General features: G+C 37.2%; 1 protein-coding gene across 9 annotated transcripts in view; it reads left to right on the plus strand.

Moving 5' to 3' along the window:
• Nucleotides 1–322: 322 nt before the first annotated feature.
• ERBIN (erbb2 interacting protein) overlaps nt 323–26,113 on the plus strand; it is a 109,863-nt gene continuing 84,072 nt past the window's right edge. For all 9 annotated transcript variants that reach the window (XM_061189300.1, XM_061189302.1, XM_061189306.1 and 6 more), the window contains exon 1: nt 323–1,024. The gene's annotated coding sequence lies outside the window, so the exon portion shown is untranslated. The remainder of the gene's footprint in view (nt 1,025–26,113) is intronic.

Consider the following 26,113-nt stretch of genomic DNA (forward strand, 5'->3'; position numbering starts at 1 on the left):
GTGGCGCTGTTGCCGCCGCGGCCTGTGAGGCAGTAACTCCTCTCCGCCCCAGCCCCCTTCCTCCTCCTTTCTCTCCTCTCCCTCCCTCCCCTCCCCGCCCCTCGCAGTCTCTCGCTCGAGTGAATGTGGCGCGGTGGCGCGGGACGCAGCCTCGGCCCCTGCCGCGGCCCCGCGAGCTCGTGAGGAGACGAAGCCGCCGCCTGCCCCCACCCCCTGCGCTTCCCGGGGGAGCCACCGCCGCCGGGGAAGAAGAACGAGGAGGGGAGCGAGGGGACGGCGGCGGGGAAACGGGAGAGGGAGGAGAAGAGGGCTCGAGGGCGAGAAGGGAAAGCGGGGAGGGACGGACGGAAGGACGGACGGCCCGACGGACGGCCCGGGGAGGGGGCCGCCATCGAGCCTGTCCGGCCCCTCGGCTCTAGCTCGGGGCGGCGGCGGCGCAGGCGAAGGGCGCGGCAGGCGCTATCGAGACAATAACCCCGCCGCCCGGCTCCGGGGGCGGCGGCGGCGAGAAGGAGGTGGCGGCCTAGCGCGGCCGAGGCTCGCCCAGCACCCCGGCGGCGTCTTCGCCCCCCGCCGGCCAGGTTCGGCCGCCGTCGGGTGTCGGGGCGCGCGGGTCGCCCGGAGTCCCAGGTTCGCAGCTGACGCCCCCTGCCCTCCCCCTCCCCGGCGCGCGTGGAGCTGGTTTTCCGGGTTCCCCTGGACCGAGTTGGATCCTGCTGCTCGCCACGGCAGGAAGTGAGTTTCGCACGGTAATTCCGGGCGGTGTCACGAGTGAAAAGTTTCTGTTTTTCGGCGGAGATCCTAGTTGGGTCTGGGAAACTCCTGCAAAACTCGAGACCAGGAAACCAGTCCGCGTCCCAGCCCCCACCAAAGCCACCTACTCTTCCTACTGCGGGAGGCCACTTCACATCCGCTCTCACCAGAGAGAGAAATTCGGCTGGATCCGAAGTGACTAATGAAGGGAAGGAAATCATGTCAGGCGAAGCCTTGAAAAAGCGGCCCTGAGACACTGCCCGACCGAAAGGTAATTTTCACAAGTGTCTACGAGTCACAAAGCTCCCGGGCCAGGAAAGTGAGGGAACTTTAGCGTTTTTCACTTTTTCTGAAGTTCACCTAGATTCTCGCTTTCTGATGTCGAACTGGATAGTGTTTTGGGTGCTGAATAGTAGAACTGATTTTATTCCCTCTTCTACCATCTGGACTCTGGTTATTTTAGAAGAGCTTGTAAGAGTGCGGTGGGTCGAAAAGTTTTCGAGGAAGGAGTGCCTTTGTTCGGCACAAGGTCCAGAAGTTTTAGTTTCCCGAAACGTATACGATGTATATTTCTGATTTATTAAGTTGCTGAACCCGGCAACTTTTTGTTTTGGAAGAAAGTTAGGTCACTGCGGGGAGGGATTTGCTGCTGCTGAGATGGCTGCCACATTTGTTTATACTGTTACTGATTACTTGGCTTTTGTGTTTAATTGTATATAGAGATTTTTTTAGTACCAACCTTTATGGGTATATTTCATTTGGATCTTATAAGCCAAAAACCTTTGCCATTCTTAGTCGTTTTTCTAGGTGGGTAATACATTTCTTCAATAACTTGTTCCTTTCAGACATTTAGAACTTGATAATACTTGTTGGGTTAATTAATTGAAAGCAACTGTCGGCTAGGTTTTTCTTGTCACTGACTTAGTAGAAAGAAAAAGGAGGGAATAAGTATCATGGACAAAGAGAGAGTTATAATTAAAAAACAAACGTAAACACCTGTAAGTGGTTTGGTTTGTTAGGACTTCTGTGCAGTTCAGAACAGAAGATACAGGAAGGGAAGTAAAACGCTTGAAACAATTTTCATGGGCATCACGTTGATTGTGATAAACAGTTGTGCTTTTTGAATAGTACAATATTTACATTTCTGTGCTGGCCCAAGTGTTTTGGCTGGTTCTGCCGCCCAGAAAGTGATGAGTATCTGCCTTGGGGGCAAGGATTAGTGAAGCAGGGGGGACATTCCACCGGTCAGTTATAGATGTAAACACTTCTGAACCAGTCGGTAGTCTGTATAGATGAAACTAGTTTTGGTCGCAGCAAACACAAACGGTTTCTTCAGTGGTGTTTTAATGTGTGTCTTTTTAAGGTTGGTTTTCCCCCTAGTACTTTTGTGGTAAAGGGAGGTGAAAGATAGTACTGTGCTTTTGAATAAATATTAAATAAATATGGTATTTTGTTGGTAGGTGTATCTTAAATATAAACGGATGTTTATTTGCCCATGCTACCTCAAGGAAAAATAGGTGGCTTTCTTTAGTTCAAAAAAGAGAAAAGTTAGGTCTTAAAGGACAGGATCAAATTATTTCACAAGTATATTTCAAAATGGGAATCTTTTAAGTCTTACTCTGTACTGTTTTGAATTTTTCCCTAGAGCTTAGTCTCTGGAGCTCCTTTTTAAAATTTTTTAAATTTTTTAAATTGGTGGTAAGATTTGTGACCCATCAGGTAATTCCTGTTAGGTCAAAGTGGCTTTATCAAGAAATTTAAAGCGTATAACTAATCTACTTTATGATTTTGGGACGTATCATTAGGCAACGAAAGAGGTTATTCTTGGGCATCTGAAAGAGGGGAACAAAATAAATGGCATTGAACTTCGGTTTCCTTATATGGTTTATACTTGGCTTCAGAGCAGCAAAACCTTAATAGAGCAAGTCTTTTATAGAGAATTATCACTTTGTGAAAATGTTTCTCTGCATTAGTGAATTTTACTTATAAAAAATATTATAGTCCTCGAAAATACCTACTTAAATAAATCCCTGTTTTTAAATATAGTTCTTGATTTTTTTTTTTTTTCCTTGAGGGAGCAATAGTATGTTTAAATGCAGACAATACATTTTTAAAAGTGAGATGTTCACCTTTGTAGTTGCCTTTGAGTCCTTTTTTTCCCCTTAACAAGACAAAATTTACTTTTCAGTTTACTTAGAATTTTATTAGGTTAGCACTGAATTAACGTAATGAATTTTAGGTTTTATACTATTGTCAAACTATAAGTATTTTTCAAAGTCTCGTTTAAAATGTGACAGTGAAAAGAGGTTTAAAAAAGATGATAATCAATTAAAATATTTAAAAATGGCTTCAAATTTTGGATACTGTTTACATTGTGTGGGTTTTCTTAGATTAAATTGGCAAATGTAGAGTACGTCCAAGGTGTTTGCGCAAAATGCGCTCTTAATGGCACTGTTTATTGAAGGTACTTAAGAGTATTCCATAGTGATAATCTTAATCTTTCAACTAATTAATTCAAATATTATGTTATGAAGTCTGCCTGCTGTTTGAGAACAAACTATTACAAACTTTTCATGTATAAAAAGCTTACAGGGGTTCAAATATGGAAAGCAAATTTTTATTGCATGTTTTTTATTAATGAAGTGATAATTATAGTTAGAGACATTTTGCATGTATCATTGGTAAATCTCTAAAATTCAGGTATTTTAGGAATATTGGTATTGAGCTCTTGGTAGTAAATGATACCTTTAAGAAACACATGAAAATTTCAGAAAATTAGGTGCATATTTGGGCATTTATTTTAAATAATTGTTTATAGATGACATGGTTTAGAGTTTAAGCTGTTTTTCGCTTAGAAATAGATTATGGCAGTGTTTACAAAGTATTTGGGATTATGCAGATTTTAGTGATGTTGGATAGGAAAGTAATTTTTTTTTTTGTAATTGCTGCTTACCTAGATTCTCTTTAAACAGACTTGTTGCTTGCGTTTTTTTCCGTTGCTCATCCATTTCTCTGTCACATGTCTTGTTTTTTTTTCTGGGAACACCTGTGTTATAAAGTCCTAAAGATGCCTTTCTCTTTTCCTTTCCTGGTAACATATATTGTACCCGTGTTTAGCTGTTCATAGTAGATTATTCAGGTTTTTTAAAAAATTAGTTAATTAGTTTATTTTTTGGCTGCGGTAGGTCTTCGTTGCTGCACATGGGCTTTCTCTAGTTGCAGTGGCTTCTCTTGTTGTGGAGCACGGGCTCTAGGCGCGTGGGCTTCAGTAGTTGTGGCGCACAGGCTCAGTAGTCGTGGCTCGCGGGCTCTAGAGTGCAGACTCAGTTGTGACTCGTGGGCTTAGTTGCTGCACGGCACGTGGGGTCTTCCTGGACCAGTGCTCGAACCCGTGTCCCATGCGGATTCTTTTTTTTTTTAATTTATTTATTTAATTTATTTTTTATTTTTGGCTGCGTTGGGTCTTTGTTGCTGTGCGTGGGCTTTCTCTGGTTGCGGCGAGCGGGAGCTACTCTTCGTTGCAGTGCGCGGGCTTCTCCTTGCAGTGGCTTCTCTTGTGGAGCTTGGGCTCTAGGCGCACGGGCTCAGTAGTTGTGGCGCATGGGCTTGGTTGCTCCTCGGCATGTGGGACCTTCCCGGGCCAGGGCTCGAACCCATGTCCCCTGCATTGGCAGGTGGATTCTTAACTACTGCGCCACCAGGGAAGTCCCGATTATTCAGTTTTTAAATGCACACTGTTTGCCATGAAAAATGTGTATGTGGATTATGCTCTATAATATCTACTTTTGGATTGTCTAAGGAAATAAGCTCAGCACTTCTGCCTTCTCCTTTTCTGTGATTTACTCCCTATTTTTTTTGTTTATTTCTTGATGCCTATCATCGCTTGAAATGTACTACATCATTTTTCAGATTTAACTTTTTCTGTCTTTATAAAAAAAGAAATCTAGCTGTTATTCAGCTTTCTCTTCTAATTCCTTTATCTCGTATTTTAATAGCTTCATTTACTTCCCCTATTTTCTCCATGTTCAGTTCTTGTTTTTTAATTATATTTTGCCCTTCTCTTTTTGAACTTTACTAGCCTATGCTTATCACTTCAAAAGTTGTTTAAAACATGAGTAGAAAATATTTATTTGCTCAGCTCCATTGAACTCTGTATATCCCTTTTCATTCTAACTCAGTTTACATGTCAGTATTAACCTAATACTCATCAGTGTATTTGTTTTTATTTGTTTTGTTTCGTCAATTCTTTTTTTATCTTTAATATCACCATATTTACCTCTGTTAAGATAATATCATGGTGTTATGTATTCTTATATTAATTAACCCTCCCCCCAATACCTTCTTGCTTTATTATGCTTTCGGCCTCTTAAAACACACAAGCTTATACCTCTGTACCTCCCTTCTCTATTTGTTCCTTTCCTTCCTGTCCTACCTCCAAATTAGGTGTCTTCTCTGTCAGTGTCCCTAAATTTTTAAAATTGCCTTCTTTTGTCTGTTTTTATGAAATAAGCAGAGTGGAATTCTATCACTCACTTTATTCTTCTCACTTCATATTTTGTTCCAGGTACCATTGGATGAAGGCCACGCCAGGCTTTCTAATTGATAGTATGTGAGACAGTAGGAAAGAATATCTAAAAATTAAGTTAATAAAAGAAGATTCTACTTATCTGGAGTTATTTACCTACCTATGACTTTAGGTATATAGAGTGTAGTAGAAGAACTAGAAAATAATAAAAGAGACATTTAAGTAATCAAAATAGATGTAATAAAATCTGGGGACTTCATTCATAGGGACATCCTTATTCAGAGCCCATTTGTTTTTGATTATACTGAGCTGTTTCCTGCCTTTTTGATGTACTAGAAGAGGTGAGAAAGCACACTGACAGCATCATGAAGCTAGGGCCTATGATATTGGGTGGACCAAAAAGTTCGTTCAGGTTTTTCATAAGATGTTGCAGAAAAACCCAAACAAACTTCTTGGCCAACCCAATACAATGAGGGAATAGAAGAGTGGAAAAGAAGACTGAGTAACTTAGAAAACAGAGTAGTCTCACAACATGGGAAATATAGCCCATATTTTGTAATAAGTGTAAATGGAAAGTAACCTTTAAAAACTGTATACAAATAAAAAATTAAAAAAAAATAGAGTAGTCTCAGACAACTTGCTTTGCGGATGAGTGCCTTACACATTTTATTTGTCCTTAGGAGGATTCACTCTATTATAGCATAGTATAATTACAAGTAATAGTAACTAGCCCTAAGGCAGCTGTTCTCAAACTCTTTGGTCTTAGGATCCCTTTACTCTCTTAAAATTTACTAAGAACCCCACAGAGCTTTAGTTTATGTGGGTTATATTTATTATATTTCCTGTATTACAAATTTTTAAAAATTAATTAAAAAATAATAAACCATTGCCTGTTAGTGTAACCCTCTTTTAATAAAAATATTTTTAATTAAAAAAATTAAATTAGGTTTTTTTAAAAAACCTGTTTTCCAAAACAAATCTTTAGCAAAGAGTGGCATTGTTATATGTATTTGGAAGTCTCTTGTGTTTGGTTGAATAGAAAGCAGCTTGATTCTCGTATCTGCTTCTGCATTCGATCTTGCAATATATTGTTTTGGTTGAAGTATATGAAGAAATCCTGTATTATACAGACACATGGTTGGAAAAGGAAGAGGTATTTTAGCCAACATTTGACAAGTGGTAGTTTTTTAAAGGAGAGCTGCAGTGTTGAATCTGAAACCATATCACTGAATTTTCCATTTCTTGTTATCTGAAAATCCGTGGTATACCTTGCACTTTGAATGAATCTTTCACCTGTTTATGATTTTGTAACACCGTGTATTGGTTGTTAGGGAAATACAGGTTCATTGAGTTATACATTTTTTCCCCAAAGTTGACACATTTCATTATGCAGTAACAAAACCAAAAAAGTTGTTAATGTCACCAGTAATCTCATCAGAAGTCCTTAATACGAAGCTGTAAAGCTTAGGGTGGCAGATACATGTTTTCCACAATTCTAAATTTTCACTTGGAAGCTCGAATGTTAATCATTGGTAACAAATACTGTCAGTGTTTTTCCCTTGAAGTTACAGGCTTACTTGGTTTATTTTTGAGAAAATGTGTGCCAAATTCCTAAGTCTATATAACCATAATTTCTCATTCTCTCTTTAAGGTCAAAATGTTCCTTTAAAAAAAGGCTAATTTAGTTCACAACTCAAAGTAATTTACACAAGTGCTCTTCCTCAAGATTGCTATTTCTCCACATAGACTATGAAGAAGACATGTATCGAAGAGTTGAGACTTAATAAAATTATTATTTTGGGAGGGGGATTCTCTGGCAGTCCAGTGGTTAGGACTCACTGCAGAGGGCTGGGGTTCGATCCCTGGTCAGGTAACTAGGATCTCGCAAGTCACGAGGCATGACCAAATTAAAAAAAAAAAAATTTTTTTTTTACTGCTTCATTAAAGATATACTTAAGTGAAAGTGGCATTTGAAAAGAAATCTGGGAATATGTAATGGTGCTAGTCGAGCTTGATGTCACTGTGTTTGTGCTAAGATGCTAGTGATTTTACCCACCGTTGCTGTCAGTATAGTGGGAAAGGGCAAATGATGTTTTAATATTATGATGAAAATAGTGTTGACCTTGAAAAGTCCTTGAAGGTCTCCCAGGACTTCCAGGGCCCATTGACCACACTTTGAGAACTTAGGTGGATGTTGGGATTTGTGGAGCTTTTGATACTTGCTTTGATTTTTTTTTTTTTTTTTTTCATTCTGGGAGAATCCTGAGGCTTGATTGTTTAGCTCATTAATTTGGTCTTCAGTTCTTTTCAATTATTTCATTACTTTTTTGGGAAGGAAAATAGAATTTCTAAGAACTCTTGCTTTGCATTTTCATAGCAGTTGTTTTTTTTTTTTTTTTTATAGCAGTTGATTTTTATTTTTTGGTTGTATTTTTGGTCCACACATAAGCTCTTGAATCTCTGAGATATGTATTACTTTTACATTGACTTCTGTTTGCTCTGTTAACAATATAGGAAGTTTGTTCTTGTGCTTGGTATATCCATCATGCTTTTGGTTTTTCCTCAAATGTTAGATTTTTCATTGTAAAGTTTTATATGATGGTCCAGACTATACTGTATTGGTCATTTAAGTGTATTTCCCCAGCCCAAGTGAATCCCAGTTTTTCTGTCTTTGGTATGTTTAGCTAATGGGTTTCTCCTTAGGGTAGCTTGTCCTCTTACACATATTTCCTGTCCCTCAGGAGATAATATTCCCCTATTTCACAGTTATACTGTCCAAATGTCAGATCTTCCACAGTATAGAGAGCTGTGCTGGAGGCCTTAGCCATGCAGCTGTTCTACTATGGTTTTATTACCTGGCTGACTGCCCGGGACACACACTTCTTCCAATGCTTCTTGCTAAGAAAACTTATCCTTTTTGGAGATCCCACTTTATACTTGTCTTGTGTATCTGGTTCTTCAGATGTGTTTTGTTGTCATCCGCCCTCTCCACCCCCCCACCCCCCCCCCCCCGCCCCAATCCACTTTTTATTCTCTACAAATTCCTTTCTGTTCTTATCTGTAGATGTACCCCTCCTAGGTTTTTTAGTGCCACTATAGTTTTTTTTTTTGTAATTTTTTTTTCATATTTTAAAGTTTGGAACAATGACAGATACACAGAAAAGTTAGTAGCATAGTACAAAGAATTTTTTTTGTTCCTGAACCATTTGATAGTAAGCTGTCCATCTCTGATGCCTCATCACCCCCAAATACTTTAATGTTTATTTCCTACAAACAAGGGCATTCTCCTACATAATAACATCATAACTATTAAATTAGAAAGTTAACAAGAATACATTACTAACATCTCAATCTGACAAATTGTCCCAATGTCTTTTAGATTAAAAGTAGAATCATGTATTGCATTTAGTTGTCATGTCTCTTTAGTCTTCTTTAATCTGGAACAGTTTTTATCTTTACTTTCAGGGGACTGACTTGACACTTTGAAGATTATAGCTCTAGCTATTTTGTAGAATAACCCTTAATTTGCATTTCTCTGACATTTTAATTAGATTTTGATTAGATTTTCATTATTAGATCTTTGGCAGGATTATCATGGAAGTGATGTTGCATTCTTCTCCTGTATCTTATCAGGTGCCAGGCAATTTCAGTTGTCCCATTATTGATAGGAATTGGTTATGTGATTAAGGTTGTAAGTGCCAGACATCGCCTATGTCAAGGTACTCCTTTCTCATTTGTAATTAATAAATATTTTTGGGCTAGGTGTTGAAACTAAATATTTTGTTCCTCATCAGATTTTTAATGTATTCCTTTATTTACATCTCTGTCTATTCATGATTACCTATTATACTCACTGAGTTATAATCTACTGTCATTTATTTTGGTACTCAAATTGTTGTTGATTAGGCTAGTGGGAACCCCTTCCAGCTGGTTTATTTTCTTTTTGACATACCTCTTCCTTCTTTGAGCACTTTTTTGTATCTAGCACAATATGCTGTTCCAGACTTAACTTCAAACTTGCTCCAGTTATTTTTAGTGGAAAATGGTACTTAGAAGCCAAGATTGGGGCACTTCTTGTGCTCATTGCTCTTGGGGTGTTGCTGCACCTGGCCTTCTTCGTATATAGAGGTAGGGGATATTTTTATGTGCGCACACGTACACATTCACATTTACATCTATATTTCTGTAGATATAGAATGATTTCGCAATGGTACTTCTGGTTCTAATCCAGCACCACAGAGTTCATTCTAGTGTTTTCCCTTTCCATATTTGTAACTTTTTTCTGATAGTGAGAACTAGTTTTGTTTCTGTACTTTTTTTTTTTTTTGGTGAGGGAGATGAGTTAAACGTTTGATCAGACATTTTCGGCCAGAAGTCCCTGTAGTCCAGTTAATTTTTGACGTATTTCTAAAGGGATAAAATTCTAAAATGTAGCACATGGTAAAATATACTTAGGTGAAATATTTCATTCCTTAGCAATTCAAGGTTACTATATGAAAGGTGGATGGAATGAATCAGTACGTTTATGGTCTATGTTGGATAGGTTCCTTGTGGAGATAATGTTGGGGCTCAATTTTAGTATGAATGCAGTGATTTTGGTGCAATTGTATTTTTCCATATGAAGGTTTTATTGTTTATATAATCCCAAAGTTTGGACCGTGTATCTTATTTTCTTGATAATTGTGTCCTTGGAATTTCAAACCTTAGACCAATTCTAGAATGCTGTGGGCTGGGGTGGGAGAAAGTTGTGTCATTTGTATTAGGGCCAACACAAGAAACGTGTAATCTAAAAATGAATCTCTTTGCCGAGGCTATCACCCAGTCTAGAATAAGTTGGTTTGACTTCCCCCATCCCTGGAGATTTTGGAAGTGATTTTAGAAGCATATTGGGATATCTTTTTGTGGCTAGAGTAGATTTACTCTCAGTCTTTTAGGAAAAGATAAGGATCCTGGTGGCAACAGACGGATTCTTTGGGTGCCCTGTTAATCTCTGGGGACTTGAAAAGATTTAGTTAATTGTCCTGGGGCTAGCTGAAGAATATCAGAGACTGTGTATAGTAGTTGCAGTTCGATGGGTCAGAGATACCTGATAGCAGCATAATGTCCTGTATGCTCTTTCTTTTGAAAATTGTTCCCAAGCCAGAAACCCTGAGAGTCTATCTTCTTTATCTTTTTTGAACTTGGTTATTGAAATCAGTACCGTTTCTATCAATTCAGTCTTTTAGGTATCTATAGAGTGACATACTTTAGGGTAGGCTTGGAGGGCTGGACAAGGTACAAGCACTGAGAGGCTTTTGTTAGGCAAAGGGCTAAAACAATTACCTTAATTTTTTTTTTTTACTTGTTATACAAATTCAAATACAGAAATTTATAATATAGAAGATGAAAATTCCCTATAATTCCACTTCCCAGAGATCCTCAGTGTGTTTTTTATTCTTCTGAAGACTTCTGTATGTATTCCAACATGTAAGTGTGCATGTGTGTACATGTGTAAGTATCTTTAAATAAAAATGGAAGATATATTTCATTTATATATAAGGGGATATAGTAGGTATGTATATGTGTTAATTAGCTTTAGAATTGTTTCTAGGTTGTTATACATGTTGATGAAAAATTAATCAGTCCATCTAAGAATTGGAAAACTATATTTGAGCCAAATTTGAGGATTATAACCTGGGAAGAGCATCTCAGAAAGCTCTGAGAACTATTCCACCTATTAGAAGTCAACACATAGTATATAAGTTTTTTTTGAGACAGAGGGCTGTACGATAAATTATTGACAGTTTACATAATCCAGATTTAAGTGTTATTGTGGTTGGTCATGTGACCCTTTACAAGATCAAGAAGGAATGGTATCCTTTGAGTTGTCGTGTTGATGCTGGCAGAATGTTGCTGTTTATGGTTGAGCAGGTATTCCTGCTGATGGGGGAGGTTTCGTCAATGCATAATGTGGATACACAATGCACAGTGTGAGGAGAGGGCAGAGAAAAATTTTACATTTAAATTTCTCTTGTCTTGCCATAAATATGAATTTTGTTTCATATACATGACAATGCTGTACAGAATATAAGTTTATTCTTGTATTCTTTGCATGTAAATTTTTACACTTGTATGTATTTTTTCTGGTGGATAAATACCTAAAGTGCATTTGCTATGTGTGTAGTTGAAATTGATAGAATCAAATTCTCTCTGAAGAGTTTGTATCCATTTATACTTCCACCAGTTGTATATGAGAGTACCTCTTTATGAGCATTCTTGAACAAATTGGATATTAGCTAAAGTACTTGTGCAAATCTGAGACAGGCAGCATAGTATAGTATATATATAACAGGCTTTGGAGTCAGGTTGCAACTTACTAACTGTGATGTTGGCAAGTTAAATGTAAAAATTCTTTTAGGAATATTACATATTTGTATGCCTTTTGTGTTCTACATGGATTTAGTTGACTTGTTACTTATATGCTTTGGTTATGGTGTTTGCCATTTAGAAGTTTAAATTTTAATGTAGTCATATTTGTCAGTCTGTGCATTTTTGGGTTTAAGGGTATTCTTAGAAAGGATTAATGCCAAGATTATAAAAATAATAACCTAAGTTTTCTTACTTTGGCTTAAGAAGTGAAATAATTATCTAGATTGATTCTCTCCAAATTTCTAACCAGTTGTTGTAACACCATTTGTTGAATAAATCATCTTTTTTACTTCTAAAATTCTATCTTTATCAATAGAAAATTCCCAAATATACTTAATCTATATGAAAGTCTTCTTTTTTATTTATTGTGTTTTTGTTATAATACTATGCTCTCTTGATTTTTCCACCCCTCCTCATTATAGTATGCTTAATAGCTGGAAGTGTCAGTTTATTACTCTACTTTTGAAAAAATTTTCCAGGTGAACTTGAATCATTAAGTTCTAAAAATACTTCTTGTTGGTATGTTGATTGAGAGTGCTTGAATTTATAGATAGTTTAAGAAGTAATTGATACCTTTACAATAGCGTATCTCTTTCTAGGAAAGTAAATTTTCCATTTATTTAATACTTTATGCCCTTCAGTGGATTTTATGATTTTTTCTTGTCATATCCATGTTTCTTATTAGTATGCATATTTTTTGTTATTGTTAAGAATTATGTATATTTTTTTATTAAGCTTATTTCCAAAAAACTTAATGGAGGGAAGGTGAGAGCTGCTGCTGTTATGAATGGGGCTATTTCTTTCATTGTGTTCTTATCTGGATACTTAAATGGAGGGAGGAGATTGATTTTTCATATTTATTACCTACTGCATTCTACTGAAGACTTTTTAAAAATTACTAATAGATTTTTAGATGGTGTGGTATATCTTCTAGGTATATAATTATAGATGAACGAGTAATAGCACCTTTGTGAAAATTGAATTATAAATATATTAAATTGTATAGTCTCATGTGTTATAATTTAATATGCATCCTGACAAGTACTTAGTAACCTATCTTTTTTTTTTTTTAATTAATTAATTAATTTATTTTTGTCTGCATTGGGTCTTCGTTGCATTGCTCAGGCTTCTCACTGTGGTGGCTTCTGTTGCTGCGGAGCATGGGATGTAGGCACACAGGCTCCTACCTCTACTAGGCACAACTACTACTTCAGTAATTGTGGTATGTGGGCTCAGTAGCTGTGACTCGTGGGCTCTAGAGCGCAGGCTCAGTAGTTGTGGCGCATGGGCTTAGTTGCTCTGCGGCATGTGGGATCTTCCCAGACCAGGGCTCGAACCCGTGTCCCCTGCATTGGCAGGCGGATTCTTAACCACTGTGCCACCAGGGAAGTCCCAGTAACCTATCATTTTAACTGTAAAATTCTTCCCTCATATCCTTTTTCTTTTAATATAGCAGGTTCTTATTAGTTATCTATTTTACACATATTAGTGTATATATGTCAATCCCAATCTCCCAATTCATCCCACCATCACCACCCCCTGCCCACTTTCGCCCCTTGGTGTCCATACATTTGTTCTCTACATCTGTGTCTCTATCTCTGCCTTGCAAACCAGTTCATCTGTACCGTTTTTCTAGATTGTACATATATGCGTTAATATACAATACTTGTTTTTCTGATTTACTTCACTCTGTATGACAGTCTCTAGGTCCATCCACGTCTCTACAAATGACCCAATTTCGTTCCTTTTTATGGCTGAGTAATATTCCATTGTATGTATATGTACTGCATCCTCTTTATCCATTCATCTGTCGATGGGCATTTAGGTTGCTTCCATGACCTGGCTGTTGTAAATAGTGCTGCAGTGAACATTGGGGTTCGTATATCTTTTTGAATTATGGTTTTCTCTGGGTATATGCCCAGTAGTGGGATTGCTGGGTCATACGGTAATTCTATTTTTAGTTTTTTAAGGAACCTCCATACTGTTCTCCATAGTGGCTGTATCAATTTACATTCCCACAAGCAGTGCAAGAGGGTTCCCTTTTCTCCACACCCTCTCCAGCGTTTGTTGTTTGTAGATTTTCTGATGATGGCCATTCTCACTGGTGTGAGGTGATACCTCATTATCGTTTTGATTTGCATTTCTCTAATAATTAGTGATGTTGAGCAGCTTTTCATGTGCCTCTTGGCCATCTGTGTGTCTTCTTTGGAGAAATGTCTGTTTCCTCATTTCCTTTCGTTGCTTGAGATCATCCTCCAACATTAGGATAGCAGTCTGATTGCCCAGGAGTTTCCATTTAATCATACTACACTTTCTTTCTCTAGCATTGTCTGGCTGGGGGAATTGGAAAGGGAACAAGAAAACTTGCTAAATTCTGAGGTTGATTTAAGTAGAAGTTGGTTCCTTCTATCACTGTTCTGCCCCGTAACTGCCTCTCAAAGGTGACTTAAGTGGTATGAGAATGGCTTCTTGAACCTTGTTCCTTTACTGCTTTTTGATTTATTTCTGAGAAAAATACTACTACTTACAAACATTTTCCTTGAACTCTTAGTATTTAGTGTGATGCACAGTAGTATTATGTATATCTTTTAATGATAGTTATTTTGATCCTTTATTTGATCATAATAGTAAACTCTCTAGCTATGTAGTTTATACACATAGTAAATGTTTCCCAAGAGATCTTTGCCACTGCTTACACCCTAGAGTTTATTTTTGTCAATTTACATGTTTCACTGACCTTGATCTTATCCTTCCTTTTAATATACTTAATAGATAATTTGGTATAAATGAAAGACGTTCCCCAGAATGCTGATATTTTCCTCATATTCAGTGGATTTTATCACTGAAAGCGATTTAGAAACAGTCTAGTCTAAGTAACCACTCTTTTCTTTTCAATTAACAGAAGGGGAAACTTTTGGCCCAGAGGGAGAGGTGAAATCCTAGAGGTCATTTAGTTTATTAGTGACATAAGTGAGATTCGAAAAATAAATCCAGGGAGTTCCCTGGTGGTCCAGTGGTTAAGACTTGGCGCTTTCAGTGCCATGGGCCTGGGTTTGATCCCTGGTCGAGGAACCAATATCCCACAAGCTGCGTGGCGTGGCCAAAAAAAAAAATCCAGGTTTCCTGACTCTGGCTTTTTTTCCCCTTATACCAGAATTTTACTAGGTATGTTCGGAAGTAGATAGTTTCTGTAGAATAGCACTATTTTTTTTTTTAATTTGCTAAATGTTTATTTTGTGCCTCCTTTCAATTCTCATCTTCCCTACCCCTCCCCCAGCTTTATTGAGATACAATTGACATGTAACATTGTGTAAGTTTAAGGTGTATAATGGGTTGATTTGATACACATGTATTGCCATATGATTACTACCTTTGGGGTAGCTAACACTTCCATCACCTCACATACTCACCTTTTCCTTTTTGTGGTGAGAGCATTTAAGATCTACTCTCTTAGCAACTTTCAAGTATGTAATACTTGTTAACTATAGTCAATAATAATGCTGTGCATTAGATCCCTAAAACTAAATCCTTCTTTCCTTTGTTTCTCCTCACCCCCCCTCCCCAGAACTATACTTCTAACTGGCAGCTAGAACAGCACTATTTTCCAAATATTTTTAATAGATGTTATAGAAAAAAAGTTCTGGGTTCAGGTAAGTGAGGATACCTTGAGTTAATACACCTTTTCTTTTTCCTTTGGCACATGCTAGTTTGTCATAGATGATTGTTTTTAATTTTAGAAATAACTGCAATACAGCTCAGTTTACAAAAAAAAAAAAAAAGCATCAATATTTGAGCCAAGAAGTTTCATGGAAAGAGTTATACTAAAGCAGCATGCAATTTGTAATCTCACATTTTAAAAAATATACTTTTTTTTTTTTGCCTCTTTCTACTCATCCATCCAGCCCAGCTCAAGTACCATTGTTTCCACTGAAGCTTCCCCAAATATTTGAGAAGTTTTCCCTTCTTTGGATTTATAACTTAAATTTTTTTTAGATTATGATAAAGTTCACGTAACATAAACTTTATTGTCTTAACCATTTTTAAGTGTACAGTTTAGTGGTATTAAGTACATATTGTTGTGCATCAATCACCACCATCCATCTCCAGAACTCTTTTCATTTTGCACAATTGCAACTCTGCGCATTAAACAATAATTCCCTGTTCCATTCCTCTTCCTCCCAGCTGTTGGCAGCCACCATTCTACTTAATTTTCTCTATGATTTTCACTACTTTAAGTGCCTCATAAAAATAGAATCGTATAATATTTGTCCTTTTGGTTCCAGCATATTTCACTTAGCATAATGTCCTCAAAGTTCATTTGTGTTGTAGCATATGTCAGGATTTCCTTTTTACGGCTGAATATTCCTTTGTATGTACCACATTTTGCTTCACTATTCATCTGTCATGGACACTTGGGTTGCTTCCATGTTTTAGCTATTGTGAATAATGCTGCCATAAATATGGGTGTACAGATACTACTCTTCAAGACCCTGATTTCAATTCTTTTGGGTGTATACGCAGAAATGGAATTGCTGGAACATATGATAATCTCATTTTTAGTTTTTTGATGAACTGCCATATTGTTTTCCACAGTTACCTGTACTATTTTGTTTTACATTTCCACCAACAGAGCACAAGTGGTCTAATGAGAGGTCTAATTTCAGTACATCCTTGCCAACACTCCCTTTCTGTTTTGTTTTGTTTTTTGGATAGTAGCTATCCTGATGCGTGTGAAGGTAGTATCTCATCATTTTGATTTACATTTCCTTAATGATGAGTGATTTTGAACATCTTTTTATATGCTTGTTTATATGTTTTCTTTGGAAAGATGTCTTTGCTCATTTTTGAATCTGGTTGTTCTGTTGTTGTTGAGCTTTAGGAGTTCTCTGTATTCTGGATGTTAATCCCTTACCCAGATATATGATTTGCAAATATTTTCTCCCATTTTGTGGGTTACCTTTTTCTCTGTTGATAGTGGCTTGAGGCACAAAATTTTTTTAATGATGAAATCCAGTTGTCTAATTTTTCTTTTGTTGCCTCTGCTTTTGGTGTCATAGCCAGGAACTCACTGCCAAATCCAGTGTCGTGAAGTTTTTCCCTATGTTTTCTTCTAAGAGTTTATTTTGCATTGTAACTTTTAAAAAGTGCTTAGCTATTTAATTTAAAACTTAAATATATAAACTCTTCTAATTATTTTTGGATACTTGGGTTAGCTTAACTAAATTTTTTCTTTTTTAAATAAAAGTAAAAATGCTAGCATTGTTCTCTCTTCCCCTAGTTTATTAATGTTGCATTTTGGGCTTCTCTTTGGGGCTAAGCCTTTTATTTTGAGATAATTGTAGATTCACATGCAGTTTTAAGAAATAATATAGTGAGATTTTTCCCCTTGAGGCAACATCTTGAAGAATTATAGTACAGTATCACAACCAGGATATTGAAATTGATAGGACACAAAATAGTTCCATCATCACAAGAATCCCTGTTGTTGCCCTTTTATTACTACAATAACATCTCCTTCCCATACTTCCCTCCCTCCCTTTTTGTCTTTTCAAAACTGTATGAATGGGGACTTCCCTGGTGGCGCAGTGGTTGAGAATCTGCCTGCCAATGCAGGGGACACGAGTTCGAGCCCTGGTCTGGGAAGATCCCACATGCCGCGGAGCAACTGGGCCTGTGAGCCACAACTACTGAGCCTGCGCGTCTGGAGCCTGTGCTCCGCAACAAGAGAGGCCGCGACAGTGAGAGGCCCGCGCACCGCGATGAAGAGTGGCCCCCGCTTGCCGCAACTAGAGAAAGCCCTCGCACAGAAACGACCCAACACAGCCAAAAATAAAAATAAATAAATAAAAATTAAAAACAAACAAACAAAAAAACCCCAGCAAAATCTTATAAAAAAACAACTATGAATGGAATCATACAGTATATAACTTTTGGGATTGGCTAATTGCCTAATTCCCTGGAAATTCATCAGAGTTGTTGCTTATAGTAATAGCTCATTGACTTTTTTTTTTAAAATTATTAGCACCTTTAATTATTTATTTAATTTTTTTTTGGCTGTGTTGGGTCTTCGTTTCTGTGCGAGGGCTTTCTCTAGTTGCGGCAAGCGGGGGCCACTCTTCATTGCGGTGCGCGGGCCTCTCACTGTCGCGGCCTCTCTTGTTGCGGAGCACAGGCTCCAGACGCGCAGGCTCAGTAGTTGTGGCTCACGAGCCTAGTTGCTCCGCGGCATGTGGGATCTTCCCAGACCAGGGCTCGAAGCCGTGTCCCTGCATTAGCAGGCAGATTCTCAACCACTGCGCCACCAGGGAAGCCCATAGCTCATTGACTTTTATTGCTGAGTGATATTCCACAATATGGATGTACTACCAGTTTGTTTAACTATTTCATGTTGAAGGACATCTAGGTTGTTTCCAGTTTTGGGCTATGAACATTCATGTACGGGTTTTTCTGTGGAGATAAGTTCTCATTTTTCTGGGATAAATGTCTAAGAGTGTAATGCTGTGTTGTGTAGTTTAATTTTATAAAAAGCTGTCAGAGTGCTTTCCAGAGTGGCTGTACTAGTTTGCATTATTCTCACCAGCAGTGTATGAGAGATCCAGTTTTTCCACATCCTTGCCAGTATTTGATGGTGTTACTATTTCTTACTTTACTACTTTTATTTTATCCGTTCTTTTTGGTACATAGTGGTATCTCATTATATTTTAATTTTCATTTCCCTGATGGTTAATGATGGTGAATATCCTTTATATGATTTTTCACCATCTGTATATCTCTTCAGTGCAATGTCTGTTCTTGTTTTTCATCCACTTTCTAGTTGTATTTTTTTTTTTTTTACAGTTGCATTTTGAGAGTTCTTTATATACTCTACATACTGATCCTTTCTTGATATGCGGTTTGCAAATATTTTTTTAACAGGGTCTTTTGCAGAGCAAAAGTTTTTAGTTTCATGAGGTCCAATTTATCACTCTTTATGGTTGGTGCTTAATACTCTTTGCCTATCCCTGTATTCTGAAAATTTTCTGTGTGTTCTTCTGAAAATTCTGTCATTTTACATTTAAATCTGTAATCCGTTTTGAGTCAGTTCTTGTATAAGGTGTGAGATTTAGGTCAAGGATATCTTTTTGGCCTCTGGATATCCAGTGCTCCAGCACCATTTCTTGAAAAGGCTGTATTCTTCCTCTATTGAATTGCTTTGCATCTTTGTTGAAAATCAGTTGGGAATATTTGTGTGTGTAGACATTTTTTTAACATAATGGGAGGTTCAAAATAGAAAATAAAAATTACATGCAGTTCCACCTCTGAGATAATTACTATTATATTTTGTTGTGTTTCTAGTTTTTTCTTAAGCCTGTGTATATGTGCATAAGATTATATACTTTTTGTTTTAAAAAAATTGTTCTTAACTTTGTCCTCTTTTTATTATGAGTTTTCCATTTCTGCATAAAAAGACAGCATTTTAATGGTTTTGTAATTTTATGTAGCTCTGCTGTAGTTTATTATTGATGGGATTTTATAGTGTTTCCATCTGTTATTTTCATAGCATAGTACTTAACACATAATGAATAGATTCTCAGCATATACTTGACAAATTAATTTAGACCTACTCATCATACCTTAAAAAGACAAAGTTCTACTTTTAATCTACCGTCTTCTGCCATGCATTGGCGTATATACTAGTATTAGGCACTTTCTTCAGAGTAGAGTGTTTAGTTCTTTGAATTGTATACAAGGTGAAGAGGTTCCAGTGTATCAGTTTATGGAGTACAGTTTTTTCCTGCACTACAGTGTCTCACCTATATAGTCTGCTTACCATGTAGGAGCAAGGATTTGAGGTAGATTTTTGGAGGATAATGTAGAATCTAGATTCTATTCTCTTCTAGCTTAGAAGTTAGATATTACAACAGCATTTAAGCACCTACCTTGTGCTAAGAACTGTTCTAGGCTCAAGTGAGGACAAAGAATAAATATTTGAGGTCCTACTTTCCTAGTCTATAAGTAGCCCTACCTTTATTCTGATAAACGAATAAGCTGAGACACATAGGCATTCTTTTGCCAGGATCCGTTGTGCCATTCAGCCTCTATACTTATGCAGTTAGCTTTCTGTATAACTTTCTAGCACTTTGGGGGTCTATTTGGAGATATTTTCAAATGATAATTCAAGGGCAGCCTTAACAGTTTTTCTTTTATTTTTTTCACCATATGATAGAGTTATTTATTAAGATCCCTGTGTGTTTAGTTTGACTTTTTTTTTTTAAACTATTTCTTCTTAAAAATAAGATTCGAGGTGACTTTTAATAGGATGTGAATACTAGTTAATAGAAGTACAAAATCAGATCCAAGGAAAGGAGTGAGGAAATATATAACGTTAAAGTAATTTAGCTATGATAGAACATCAGATTTAGCTAAGCTTCCTGGGAGCCAAGGTTCTCATTACCCTGAATAAAGAAATACATCTCAAGTTCTCCAAAGGATTCAAAGATTTTCCTTGCATTAATTTCTAAATGATTTCTAAAATGTAAATTCCCTTATGTAAGAGCTGTTGAGTAATGAATGGACAGTATTGTTGACAGTAATTTAACAACACATATTCCATGGCTCTCAGGCTCTTTTTTTAATATATATGTATTTTAATAAAAATAGGATGATACAATGTACAAAAAACTCAGCAAAGATGGATCATACATGAGGATAGGCTAATGTGTTTCAAAATATTATATATATTCATATATATCACACATATATGTATACACACACATATATATATATGTATTTTTTTTTTTTTTTGGTACTCTCACTTGATCTAAGGGTAAAATAGACATGGATGGAGACAGTATTTTTTATACTCCTCTAACCATCACTGTTCTAATTTGGAGTTTATCTAGCCGAGTAGCAGATAGTTTCAGGATTTTGCTTTCTAATGAAAGAATGGCATATCAGAATTCTATTTTGCTTATTGATGCTCTGGAAATCAGTTGAGAGAATGGTATGTTTATTGTCAGATTAAGAAAGTGATAAGTATTTATGTCTGACTAGCCAAGCATTCCTTCTCTACAGGGGTACTTGCTATTATAAAGCTTGTGGTTTCCTCAGGAGGCAGGTTTAGAGCTGTTAATAGGCACCTAATGCAAATGCTTTACTGAGACCACTAAAATACCAAAGAATATGGTACAGATGATTCTGGCTTAACAGATTTTCAAGATTTCCAAGTGTATAACCAATCACATGTCTGCTATAAAAAAAATCCTCATAGTCCCAGGAAATGTCAAATTTTGGGCAGTATGGTGTCCCAGTTTGCTTGAGTTAGCTTTAAAAAAAATTTTTTTCAGATAGTTAAAACAGGTGACTTAGAGTGAGGTATTATTTAAAACTAAGTGGTTGCATGTTGGAATATGAGTACCACTGACAGAGATTGTAAGTCTTCCAGTTCATGTGCATCCATTCTTTTTTTCATAATAAGTAAAACATCAGGACTAGTTGTTCTTTTTTAAAATATACTTTTTTTTTTTTTTTTTCAGAGCAGTTTTAGGTTCACAGCCAAATTGAGCCTAAGGTACAGAGATTCCTATATACAACCTTGTTCCCACATATGCATAGCCTCTCCTATTATCATCATCCCCCACTAGAGTGGTACGTTTGTTGCAGTTAGTGAACCTACACTGACACATAACTATCACCCACAGTCCATAGTTTACATTTGGGTTCACTCTTGGTGTTGCACATTCTGTGGATTTGGACAAATGTATAATGGCATGTATTCATCATTATAGTATCTTACAGAGTAGATTCACTGCCCTAAAAATCCTCTGTGTTCTGCCTGTTCATCCTCCTTCCACGCCCAACCCCTGGAAACCTCTGATCTATTCACTGTCTCCATAGTTTTCCCTTTTCTGGAATATCATGTGGTTGGAATCACATATGTGTGTATGTTTTTTTCAGGCTTCTTCTTCTTTGCAGTATGCATCTAAGGTTCCTCCATGGCTTGATAGCACATTTCTTCTTAACCTCTGAATATGTACCACAGTTTATTTATCCATTCACCTACTGAAGGACATCTTGATTGCTTTCAAGTAGTGGCAGTTATGAATAAAGCTGCTATAAACATACACCGGCAGGTTTTTTTTGTGGTCATAAGTTTCCAATTCCTTTGGATAAATACCAAAGAGCATGATTGCTGGATTGTATGGTAAGAGTACATTAAGTTTTGTAAGAAACTGCCAAGCTGTCTTCCAAAATGGCTGTACCATTTTGCATTTCCACCAGCATTGAATGAGAGTTTCACATCCTCACCAGCATTTGGTGTTGTCCGTGTTCCAGATTTTGGCCATTCTAATAGGTTTACAGTGATATCTTGTTTTAATTTGCATTTCCCTGATGACTTATGATGTGGAGCATCTTTTCATGTGCTTATTTGCCATCTGTATATCTTCTTTGGTGATGTGAGAGTGTTAGGATCTTTGCAATTTTTTAATTGGATTGTTTGTTTTCTTGTTGGGTTTTCAGAGTTCTTTGTGTATTTTGGATAACAGCCCTTTATCAGTTGTATCTTTTGCAAATACAGTGCTCCCACATATGGGGGAGGGGGCGGGATTGGTTCGAGGACCCTCCCTTGTCCCAGGATAACAAAACCTGATGATGCTCAAGTCCCTTATGTAAAATGGCATAGTATTTGCATGTAACCAAGGCATATCTTCCCTATATACTTTATTTTTTATTTTTAAAAATTTATTTATTTTTAATTTTTGGCTGCGTTGGGTCTTCGTTGCTGTGCGCAGGCTTCTCTCTAGTTGCAGCGAGCAGGGGCTACTCTTCGTTGCGGTGCACGGGCTTCTCACTGCAGTGGCTTCTCTTGTTGCAGAGCATGGGCACTAGGCGTGCGGTCTTTAGTAGTTGTGGCATGCGGGCTCTAGAGCGCAGGCTCAGTAGTTGGTGGCGCACGGGCTTAGTTGCTCCATGGCATGTGGGATCTTCCCAGACCAGGGCTCGAACCCGTGTCCCCTGCATTGGCAGGCGGATTCTCAACCACTGCACCACCAGGGAAGCCTTCCCCATGTACTTTAAATCACCTTGGGTTACTTATAATACCTAATACAATGTAAATGCTTTGTAAATTGTTGTAAGTACGATGAAAATACTATGTAAATTGTTTCCAGCTTGTGGCAAATTCAAGTTTTGCTTTTTGAAACTTTCTGGGATTTTTTTCAAATTTTTTTTTTTTTAAATTTTATTTATTTATTTATTTATTTATTTTTGGCTGTGTTGGGTCTTCGTTTCTGTGCGTGGGCTTTCTCTAGTTGCGGCGAGTGGGGGCCACTCTTCATTGCGGTGCACGGGCCTCTCGCTGTCGCGGCCTCTCTTGTTGTGGAGCACAAGCTCCATACGCGCAGGCTCAGTAGTTATGGCTCACGGGCCTAGTTGCTCCGCGGCATGTGGGATCTTCCCAGACCAGGGCTCGAACCCGTGTCCCCTGTATTGGCAGGCAGACTCTCAACCACTGCGCCACCAGGGAAGCTTTTTTTTGATCCAAGTTTGGTTGAATCTGAGGATGCAGAACCTGCGAATATGGAGGGCCAGTTATATTTTCTGCCAGTCTGTTGCCTGTCATTCTCTTCACATTGCAGAACAGGTTTATAGTTTTAACAAAGTCTAGCTTATTATCAATTATTTCTTTCATGCATTGTGCCTTGGATGTTGTATCTAAAAAATCACCATACTCAAGGTCATCTAGGTTTTCTTCTATGTTGTCTTCTAGGAGTTTTATAGTTTCATGTTTTACATTTAGGCCTGTGATCAATTTTGATTTAATTTTAGTGACAGGTATAAGTTCTGTGTCTAGGTTCCTTCCTTTGAATGTGATTGGTTGTTCTGGCACCATCTGTTGAAAAGACTGTCTTTGGTGCCATTGTATTGCCTTAAGGGCTATATTTTTTAAAATTGCATTGACTGTAATATTTTATGGATCTGCGGTCACCTTTTCCCGGAGAAAGGAAGGGGTCATTGTGAACTGGGAAGTTATTCTAATGGTGTCTATGTCATTTTTCCCTGTCATCCATTTTGGGATAGGTGGAATATCTCTGTTGAAATTTTAGAATTGTTTCCACCCATAGGGCATGGGGTTTTATTGCAAAAGACTCCCAAACTCATACATATGCCTATAAATGTTTTCTCAACAGGAATATTGAAAGTGTAATTATTATCATGTCGGTCCTTGATGTTTTTGGACCTAAGGTGTCCTTTCATTCATTGAGAATCATTGATGATATGGAATACTGTTATACTTGGAGCTTTAAGACTTGCCTCTTGTTTGTCCTGTGATCTTTGTTTATATTTAAATGTGTATATAATAGCTAATTTAGAGGGATGTCAGAGTTCAGTATGTGAATGAATTTGGCACAAAGCACCTGGCAGTTCTTAGCTGTTCTCACAACATTTTCCCACTTCCTTTTCTACAGAGAATTTTAAAGAAATTTGTTACTTAAAAAAAGTACTTTCAAAAGTAATGTTTGACAAATTAAGGCTAATTCCACACATTGTCTATCAGATAAGCACAAGAGGATTTAGGTATAGGTGGGACATTTAGAAGTAGAAGCAGCTTAAAATTTGGGTTTGCTTCTCTTCTTCTCTACATATATGATGGTATTTTACTTAAAAAATAAATGTCTTCAGCCCTAAGGGATTTTTAGAATGAGTTAATAAAATTATAAATATACCTAACATTTAGCATGAGTTAATAAAATTATAAATATACCTAAAATATTAATCTGAATCCTTCTAAAAGTGAAACTTTTTATACATAAGACTTTGATCAAGTGGTGGTATTTTTAAGCTTTTACTTATAAGTGTTAATAATTAAGCTTTTAAAATCCTTCTGTAACAAGGTGTTAAGATCTGGTTTTCTTTGGAGGGTTTGTGGTGTTTATAATCATAATTAGGCTGTTAACCTCAAAACAAACACATTAGCTGTACAGAAAAATGATGATTTCAAACCTGCCTCTCGTGTGTGTGTGTGTGTGTGTGTGTGTGTGTGTGTGTGTGCACGCGCACGCTCATTTGCTGGTTTCTACCTTTTTCTGCTCTTTGATCGTGGTTCCTTCTCTATAGCTCCTTTTCTCTTGAACTTAGGAAATACTGTAAGGAAATTTACCTTAAGAAATTAGGGCCTTGTCTTCACCAGGTGGATTTGCATTTTAATAGAGGTTGTTTGGAGAGTGTCCAAAATAAATAATGGCGGAATTTCAAGCACTAGGGCACTTGTGTCCAGGATTTGCAAATCAGGTCATGTTTTTCAACAGGTTTGGCTCAGTTTCTAGGGCACTGTACACGCTGCATAAAAACATTTTATTTATAGACAGCTTCATTTAAAACGCCACTTAAAGAACAAAGAAGTAATTAGCATATTGAAGTGTCAGGTGGAAAGGAGGAGTCTGTGGTAAGGTAAAGGGCCTCACCTGAGCAAAGGATTTGGCTCAGTAAAGTTGTAAAACTTTAGTTGGGATTAGATTATGGGGTTGGGTATAAGTAACTTATTTTAAGGTTTTAAAGGGAGAAGGAAGGTGGTAAAATAAATTGAAATGAAAAGTCAGGTACTAACTGAATGGGATTAGGAAATCAGTTTGGAATCTTTTGTATTAATACATCATAGTGGCATTAACCAGTGTCCTGATATTTTTTCTTTCTTTTAAGCTATTTTTCCATCGAGCTCTAATTCACATACAATAAAGTTCACCTGTTTAAAGTGTACAATCCAGTAATTTTTAGTACATTCACAGGGCCCTGCAACCATCATCATCATCTGAGTCCAAAAAATCTCGTTTCCCCAAACTCCGTACCCATGAGCAGTCACTCCTGTTTCCCACTGCCCCTAGACCCTGAACCACTAATCTGCTTTCTGTTTCTATAAATTTGCCTGTTTGAGACATTTCATAAAAATGGAATCGTACAGTATATGGCCTTTCGTGTCTGGCTTCTTTACCATAGCATAAAGTTTCCAAGGTTCATCCATGTTGTATCCTTTATCTGTAGTTCATCTCTTTATATAGCTGAATATATACGCATTTCATTGTATGGATATAAAACATTTTGTTTCTCCATTCATTAGTTGATAGATATTAGATTGTTTCTACTTTTTGGCCACTATGGATAATGCTGCTATGAACATTAGTTACAAGTTTTTCTGAAAGCAGGTGTTTTCAGTCCTCTTGGTTTTATACCTAGGAGTGGAATTGAGCGGTCATATGGTAACTATGTTTAACTTTTTGGAGGAACTGCCAAATTGTTTTTCAAAAGTGACTACAACAATTTACATTTACATCAGCAATGTATGAGGGTTTCAATTTCTCCACATCTGTCCTGATACCTACCTTTTTTATTGTAACCATCCCTAGTTGGTGTAAAATTTTATCTCTTTGTGGTTTTGATTTATATTTTCCT

This window comes from Eubalaena glacialis, chromosome 4 (genome assembly GCF_028564815.1).
Source record: "Eubalaena glacialis isolate mEubGla1 chromosome 4, mEubGla1.1.hap2.+ XY, whole genome shotgun sequence".
NCBI classification, from domain to species: Eukaryota; Metazoa; Chordata; class Mammalia; order Artiodactyla; family Balaenidae; genus Eubalaena; species Eubalaena glacialis.